This window comes from Coenobita brevimanus, chromosome 104, assembly GCF_032717465.1.
Source record: "Coenobita brevimanus isolate Jiangsu-jjx chromosome 104, ASM3271746v2, whole genome shotgun sequence".
Lineage (NCBI taxonomy): Eukaryota > Metazoa > Arthropoda > Malacostraca > Decapoda > Coenobitidae > Coenobita > Coenobita brevimanus.
In genome coordinates this window covers 23,017,643-23,026,126 of record NC_137057.1, presented here as the reverse complement: position 1 = coordinate 23,026,126, position 8,484 = coordinate 23,017,643, and the positions used below count along the sequence as shown (strand labels likewise).

Here is an 8,484-nt window from a genome sequence, read left to right as displayed (position 1 = left end):
AAACCGCGTGAAGTGTGAACGAAATTAATCATAGTGAAATGACAATATAAATAAATAAAACATAATTATCATTAGGCCTGCTTCTGTCCTTAACTGTTGTCCGTATGTGTCCAGTAGCGCCTTAGTTTTGTTATCAGTGTCGTTCAGGTTTATCTCTAATAAATTAAAAAGGACATTTATCACTAAAGATATCATTGCATTAATCTGCAGCCGTATAATTCTGTATCTTACAAATAGATGAGGAGGTTGGTAGGAATACAAATTCAATTTGGCGCACGTTCAAATACGATGGAGATTGACCAATCACCGCCCGAGGACACGGCGCAGTGTTACCAATTCCGCCTGTCATCAGCTGGCAAAATCTGTGCGTCAGACTCCGTGGAACCGAGTATAGGTAGCTTATTCCATTCGTCTACTACTCTATTACCAAACCAATTTCTACCTATTTCCTTTCCGAAACGGAATTGTTCCAGTTTGAAACCATTACTTCTTGTTCTATCCTGTATGCTCACTTTAAGTACCTTGCTAATATCTCCCTTATTTATTCATCCACTTAAACACCTGAATTAAGTCTCCCCATACTCTACGCCTCTCTAGCGAGTGCAGACTTAGTCTTTTCAGAGTGTCTTCATACGACAGGTTCCGACCATCATGTATCAGTTTTGTCATTCTTCTCTGTACATTTTCTAACGAGTTGATATCCATTCTATAGTGAGGACACCAAAACTGTACTGCGTAGTCTAAATGTGGCCTTACTAATGCTAGGTAAAGTTGGAGTATTACTTTTGATGACCTGTTGCTCACGCTTCTCGAAATAAATCCTAGGACCCTATTTGCTTTATTTCTCGCATTAATACACTATTGCCTTGGTTTGAGGTCGTTACTAACCGTAATTCCTAGATCTCTCTCGCATTCCGATTTACTCATTTCTTCGTTATCTAAGCTGTATTTACTATCGCCAATGGTCTTCCCTACGTTAAGTACTTTGCATTTTTCAACGTTAAATTCCATTTGCCAATTTTTAGACCATTTGTTCAGTATATCGAGGTCCTTTTGTAAGTTGTGGCAATCGTCAGTCGAGTTAATGATACGCCCTATTTTTGTATCGTCGGTAAATCTGCTGATACTGCTAGTTATTCCTAAGTCTAGATCATTTATATATACACTAAATAATAAGGGACCGAGTACTGAACCCTGTGGTACACCACTAGTTACTAATCCCCAATCCGACTTAGTTCCATTTATTAATACGCTCTGCTTTCGTCCTTTCATCCAGGATTCTATCCAATTCAAGATATCGCCGTCTATATCGTGTGCTCGAACCTTTCTAACTAACCTTTCCTGTGGAACCCTATCAGAAGCTTTACTAAAGTCCAGATAAGTAATATCGTAAGCTTTATCGCTATCTACTGCCTCATAGACCTACGAGAAGAATGACAACAAGTTTGTGAGGCAGGATCGTCCTTGCCTGAATCCGTGCTGACTTTCGTTTATAAGATTAAATCTTTCTAAGCGTTCTCTAATCTTATTTGCCAAAATTGACTCTAGCATTTTTCCTGCTATTGACGTTAGACTTATCGGACGATAATTTGACGCAGCTGCTTTATCACCTTTTTTAAAGATGGGCACTACGTTTGCGGTCTTCCACGCCTCTGGAACTTCTCCCGAAGTTTATGAGTCATTAAATAACGTTAAAAGTGGCTGACATCATTCTTCCTTGGTTTCTTTTATAATTTTTGCATATATATATATATATATATATATATATATATATATATATATATATATACATACATATATATATATATATATATATACACGTTAAGATGGACGCAATAATTTTTAAAAATGATTACAAAGAGAGGTATTAAATAGAACATTCTATAAGAAGGTTTGAGAAAGTTAAATTGTAAAAGAAATAAATGTATGAGTATCAGAGAGCTACATTAAATAAAAAATCATTTAATGTATGCTCTAAAAACCACACTACCAAAGAAATCATTTAAAGAATTTAATGGTGAACACAACCGGACAACATTCTGGAATATATTTAAAAATCTAGTCCATAATAGAGCAATGCTTCTCGAATTTCAGTAAATTCTCCTATCTGTTAGGATAAGGGCACAGACCCGCCTTATTAAATGATAGGTGAACTACCTGTTGATAATATGAGGTGGCTCTGACTATTATTTGAGTTAAAAGTTAGGATAAGAAGCAAGCCATTGCTGAAATAATTTCATGTGTGAGTTACTCACTCTCAAACATGATATTTGCTAAACTTTCAGGCTGCAGGAAGCCTGTAACTTTGGATGCCTTAGGTACTTGCTAGGATGTTAATGCATCAGAGTGGTTGCTGTCTAGGATCGTATCTCTATAGCTATCAACTAAAAACAGATGAATAATATAACAGACACCAACAATTTCATTACTCTTGTAAGAAGACTGAGGATAGCCTAATGCAGCATTTACAAGACACAGCTAAGGTTGTTCAGAGTAAACCGAAAGTTGAAGTGAAGAGAAAAATCGACTCACCAACTAGGAGTGAAATCAAAATCAGTATCTGATAGGACCGCAAAGGAAGAAATTGGTACTTTCATTAGTTCAGTAAAAACAGACGAGAATTTTAACACTTAACTATTTACAATTAACTATTTACTAGATTGATAATAGTAATATAGTGAAGCAGCAAAAAATGTAAATCTTCAGGTGGTTAGGTGGGTAAGGTGAGGCAAAATCAAGAGAGGTCGGCGGTTGGGTGAAAGGTGAGGTGAGGTGAACAGGGGTACAGAAGGTTTAAGTTTAAGGTGTGGTTTTTCCATCATTCCGTGAATAAATGATATATATATTTGTAATATCTTAGGTTTTTAAAATTGTTATACATGTAGGTCAATTACTTATTTTATATATTTTGCATCAGTTTAGGTATATAATTTATACATGCTGTTTAAAAGGAAAGAAAAAAGAAGAAGGGACAGGGAATGATGTGTACAGTATCTGGCACCTCACAAGGTTTCACAGTCGGGTTTGTAACTCCCAATTTTACAAAATCTCTGTGTATACCCTGTGGATGTTTTGACATAAAGACTAAAGCCCAGTATTCCAGCTTTTCATCTCCTCGTGCTAGTGTTATATGACAAACTATATATATAGATAGATAGATAGATAGATATAGATAGATAGATAGATATATATGTAGATAGATAGATAGATAGATAGATAGATAGGTATATATATATATATATATATATATATATATATATATTTATATATATATATACATATACATATATATAAATATATACATATATATATATATGTATAATATAAGTAGGCATAATATAGCACAATACTGTATGTAACTATATCACTATAAGTAACAATATGTAAAACAGGTAGTTATATCTGAGTTCTCCAGGGAGAGTTACAGAACACATCCCCTTACCTAGACGAACCAGGAATGTCAATTCACATAATGTATATCCACAACCTTTGTTGTCCCAGACCATCAAGAATCCTTAACCATACGATGTATCTCAAACTTCCTCATAGTCCAGATGAACAAGAATTTCATGACGTATTCAAACATGTGGAGCAACCAACCCTAGCCAGTTAGTCCACGTGACAGGAAATTTGCCAGACATACACAATCCCCTCCACGCTGTATACAATGTCGGAGAGATTCCTTTCAGATCAGAGAGAAAGGAGAGAGAAGGCCTAGGGAGAAGGTCCGACGTTAGGGTCACATTCTGCTAAAGTGTAACTCACCTTTTATAACTGTGTTCAATAAACTTAGTAACCCAAGAGTGCTGTTACTCACCTCGTTGACACTACGTCTCACTGCTTTATTCTGGCTGAGCTTAACGATCCATTATCGATTGCCCTATCTCACTACAAGTACTTAAGACCACGCTATCGAGATTATTCCACCGCTGCCACCAATTTTGATAGTGTCGTCTTAAGTACTTAGCACAAAAACCACTTAATTCTAGAGCTAAGACATTTTATTGGCCATTAAATGAGGGGAGTAACTACACCTTTTTGGTATGAAAGCATACTGTAAAATCTCATTTGACTATTCAAAAGAACTTAAATCTTTGACCATATTTGTTTCACGGTAAGACCCCTTGAAAATCGGAATGTTAAAACAAAACCACAAAATGGACAAGAAGAAAGCCGTGCTGTGACCTAGTATTAAAAAATAAAAAAAATTGTATGACCCACAAGGAAATCCACGAAGACTTGGTCAACACACTTGGTGAGGACTATCTTTGTTATTCCACCATAAAAAAAGTGGGATGCTGATTTCATGTGTGACATGGAGAGCACTAAAGATGACCCACGGTTGGGACATCCAAAATCATCCACCGTTGACAGTCAAGTGGAAACCATTCACCTCGTGGTTTTGAGTGACAAACGTTTGTCTGTGCAGCAGATAGCCGACGCCATGAGCATCAGTGTTAGCTAAATGCACACTGTTTTGACTGACATCTTGGGCATGAGCAAAGTGTCTGCATGATGGGTGACAAAATGCTGACAACAGACCTGAAGCTGACCAAACTGGAAACTTTAGGGACAATTTTGGATCTTATCTAGGCTGATCAGGTCAATTTCTTCTAGAGGTCTGTGGCCCAGGATGAGAATGGGGTTCACCACTTTGAACCTGAATCAAAGAATTTAAGTGAACAGTGGAGACCACAGTTCTCCACTACTCCAAAAATTCAAGCAAGTAGCGTCTGTTGGAAAGGTGATGGCCACGGTGTTTGGGGAAACTGAGGGAGTTCTCAAGAATGACAACTCGCAAAAGGGTCAGACCATTACTGGTGCCTATTATGCATCAGAACTGTGACAAGTGAAAGAAACAGTCAATGTGAAATGGAGAGGAGGGCTGCGAACGGGCGTGCTGTTACCGTAGAACAATGCCTCACTGTTTTCCAAACTAAGATCCCACCTACTTGGTCACCGTTTTCGGAGAGATGATGAGGTCATCCATGCTGTTGAGGCGTATTTGGAGGTTCAAGATGCGACGTTCTTCCGCGACAGGGATTGCAGTGGTTGAATGTAGGTGGACCAAGTGCACTGAATTTAAGTAAGACTATGTGGACAAGACAAGAACAGTCTTTCTCTTGTGATTTTTTGGGTGAGGCCAAGAACTTTTTGAAGGATCCACGTAGGTTGGCCGGTTAAATTCAACCCCACTCTGACGCCCTGCCGAGTGAGGAACTCAGATGTGTGCCGAGGCAGATAGGGAAATAAGAGTATTTAAACCCTCTTTCGTGAGGTCTTTTACTGAATGTCATTGGCTGAGTGCAGTCTTAAATTGGGAACATAACCATAGCATTCTCTTTGGAGGTTAACGATTATCATGAGGATCCAGAGGTGAATGAAATTGTGGGGAACACTGTCTCTGTGGCTGAAACGATCGAATAATCGTGTCGTTCCACTGAGGTAATCACTTTTTCCAGGTCCTAGGATTTTGGCCAACAGTACCTCAGCTAGCTTCGGGACCTATGAATTGGTTAGCCAGGCAGTCAATAAGAAATATTAAAATGATCTGCATGGAGAGATTTCATCCATTTTAATGTTCAATCTTTCTATGCCAGTTGCAACATTGAAGCAATTCACTGGAATCACAGAGGAAGTAAAAATGTCTTGCGCAGATTTAAGTATTACAAAGACCGCAAGAGAGATTTATTTTTTGATGTACGAGCACTACGAAGACCAATGGAAGGGTTGCGGCGAACATCTAAATATCGGGGGGGGGGAGGGGGGGGAGGGGGAGAGATTACTTCGTTTCTGAAGTTTCGGAAATGGAGCCGTGAGGGTCAAAGATTTTTTATTTATTTTTTTTACCCGGGGTGAATGATAATGACCTTCGACCTACCCACGGTCATCAAGTTTTACTTGAATTTATAGGACTTATTGATACTTGTAATTTTTCCCAATGTCATATGGAGGCGATACGTAATCCTCAAGCTGTTTTTAAATCCAGAGGGCATGATAGGCCCCTTTATTTCTATGGCTAACAAAATTTAGTATATTAAACATACGGTACAGTATGTTTAGTCAGTTATTAAAAAGTTCAGCAAATTATAGGCAAGGGTGGGTCATGAGCCATCAATGACTAAAGTAGCAGGGAAAGAAACTTGCTGTCAAAAGAAAAACTTAAGTCTCTTGAATATTTAAAGGAAGAGATGGACTGGATATCAAAAAGCATATGTTAAGACGGCAACAATCATTTTTAAAGATGACAAAAAGAGGTAAGAAATAGAACATTCTACAAGAAGGTTTGAGAAAGTTAAATTGTAAATGAAAAGTTGTATGAATATCAGATAGCTACATTAATTACAGAATCATGTAATGTATGCTGCAAAACAACACTGCCAAAGAAATCATTTCAAGAATTTAATGGTAAACACAACCGGACAACATCCTGAAATATATTTAAAAATCTAGTCCGTAATAGAGCAATACATCTTGAATTTCAATAAATTTTCCTATCTGTTAGGATAAGGGCACAGACACCTGATAGGTGAATTACCTGTTGGAAATGATAAATATGAGGTGGTTCTGACTGTTACTTGACTTAAAAGTAACGATAAGAAGCAGGCCATTGCTAAAATATTCTCATGTGTAAGTTACCCACTCTCAAACATGATGTTGCTAAACTTTCAGGCTGCAGGAAGCCTGTAAATTTGGACGCCTTGGGTACTTGCTAGGATGTCAATGCATCGGAGTTGTTGCTGTCTAGGATCGTATCTCTAAAGTTATCAAATAAAAACAGATTAATTACATAACAAACACAAAAAATTTCATTATTCCTTTAAGGAGACTGAAGATAACCTAATGCAGCATTTACAAGAAACAGGTAAGGTTGTTCAGAGTAAATCGAAAGTTGAAGTGAAGAGAAAAATCGACTCACCAACTAGGAGTGAAATCAAAATCAGTATCTGATAGGACCGCAAAGGAAGAAATTGGTACTTTCATTAGTTCAGTAAAAACAGACGAGAATTTTAACACTTAACTATTTACAATTAACTGTTTACTAGAGTGATAATAGTAATATTATGAAGCTGCAAAAAATGTAAATATTCAGTATCCTTATCTTCTTCACCTAGCAGAGGGTGGGTGGGTAAGGTGAGACAAAATCAAGAAATGTCGGCGGTTGGGTGAAAGGTGAGGTGTAGTGAACAAAGATACAGAATGTCTTAAGTTTAAAGCGTGGTTTCCCCCCCATTCCGTGAATGAATGAAATATATATATATATATATATATATATATATATATATATATATATATATATATATATATACACACACACACACACACACAATATCTTAGGTTTTTGAAATCGTTATACATGTAGGTCAATCACTTATTTTATATATTTTGTCTCCATTTAGGTGTATGATTTATATATGCTGTTTAAAAGGAAAAAAAGAAAGGACAGGGAATGATATGTACAGTATCTGGCACCTCACAAGATATCACAATCGGGTTTGTAACCCCCTATTTTACAAAATGTCTCTGAACACCATAAGGATGTCTTGGAATATTGAGTAAAGCCCAGTACTCCAGCTTTTCATCTCCTCCTGCTTATATATATATATTCATTGCCAGACGCCATGTATCCCAAACGGGGTTGTCAAGGGCTTAGAGTTCATTGTTTTACAGGGAGGGGCACTAATCCTCCACCAACCCCACTTGACACGTAGGGATGCCAACAGCATCTGGTGTTCCCAGGCAGTCACCCATCCAAGTACTAACCAGACCCAACGTTGCTTAACTTCGCTGATCGGACGGGAAGCGGTGTACTCAACGTGGCATGGCCGTTGGCCGTGTCTCGTGTATACGTGCCAAAAATCACTCGCGAAATCACTTGCAAAAATTGAAAATTGTGCAAATTAGGGACCTTGCAATGTTGCCGCGTTAATTCACGACTCCGGGATATGAGTGCACATCATGTGAGGACGTGAATTCACGTCTCCGGGACGCGGCGGATTAAGTACAGGATGCAGTGCATCTGTACATTTAGTAGACTATATCCAATCGGAACGCCCATGAAATCATTAGCAGTTGAATTCACGTTTGGCTGGTGGGAATGTGGCAAATAATCTCACCTCCCTGCCATACGAGTATATCTATCTATCTATCTATCTATATACCTAGGCTGCTTCGCCCAAGGAAAAGGAGGTAGCCGAGACAGGACTACACACTCCCCATTTACACATCCATTCAAACACATTCATTCCCATCTTAGCCCAAAGGGGAGAAGGGACAGATCCTCACCGCACCACACCGCACAAGGGTCAGCTGCGCAGTGCAATCAGTGACATCCGCAGCAGAGCCTGACAGCAGAGCTGGTTTACCCATAATATATGTGTATATATATATATATATATATATATATATATATATATATATGTATATATATATATATATATACTCGTATGGCAGGGAGGTGAGATTATTTGCCACATTCCCACC

At 38.0% G+C, this 8,484-nt stretch overlaps 1 non-coding gene across 1 annotated transcript; it reads right to left on the bottom strand.

The window, feature by feature from the left end:
- Positions 1 to 7,715: 7,715 nt before the first annotated feature.
- Positions 7,716 to 7,834, bottom strand: LOC145416160 (5S ribosomal RNA). Its single transcript, XR_013900206.1, has one exon. It is a non-coding gene; the product is annotated as a 5S ribosomal RNA (ribosomal RNA).
- Positions 7,835 to 8,484: the final 650 nt, after the last annotated feature.